Raw genomic sequence first — 723 nt, 5'->3', positions numbered from 1 at the left:
TATATATAAACATATGCATATATCCATACATATATGTACATACCTACATCAATATGTATACATACATGCATATATGGGTACAGGACATCACAAAAAAAAAAAAACCTTAAACACAATGACACACGAAAACGTAAAGACGAAAACAGAAACGAACTTTTCTCGAACAACGAAAACAAAACAGAGAAACCTTCGAAATGTAGAGTAGATGGAACAGGGACAACACACGAAGGGTTGTTCTCTGTTTGTTTTTTTTCGTTGTTCGAAAAAAGTTCGTTTTCTATTTTTTTCTCTATGTTTTCGTTTCCCACTGTGTTTAACGTTTTTTGTGAAAAGAATAAAAAGTTTAGAAAGGTATAACAACGCACTATAGAGCAAAAACTGGACTATATACCTATTGTAACTTGATTATCTATAGTCCGATGATATTTCGGAATTAGAAGTCCTTCTTCAGATCTTATTTGCTGGAATCTCTGCTATAAACTGTTTTCCAACGGTTTTTCTTTGAAGTCCTATTACCTGAAGGTGGTAATAGTGACGTTAGAATCTATTGCTTGCAGTGCGGTGGTGAGTTGTAAATGCGATCCTTTCTTATAATTATATATATAATTGTAAAATATTATATATACACAGTTCCGCTTGCTGTAACACATATGTAGTCCGGATCTCAACTACTCTTAACTCTTGTGTATATATATATATATATATATATATGTATATATATAT

This window comes from Octopus bimaculoides, chromosome 9, assembly GCF_001194135.2.
Source record: "Octopus bimaculoides isolate UCB-OBI-ISO-001 chromosome 9, ASM119413v2, whole genome shotgun sequence".
Taxonomy (NCBI): domain Eukaryota; kingdom Metazoa; phylum Mollusca; class Cephalopoda; order Octopoda; family Octopodidae; genus Octopus; species Octopus bimaculoides.
The sequence above is the reverse complement of the archived record's forward strand: the minus strand, read 5'-3'. Positions refer to the sequence as shown.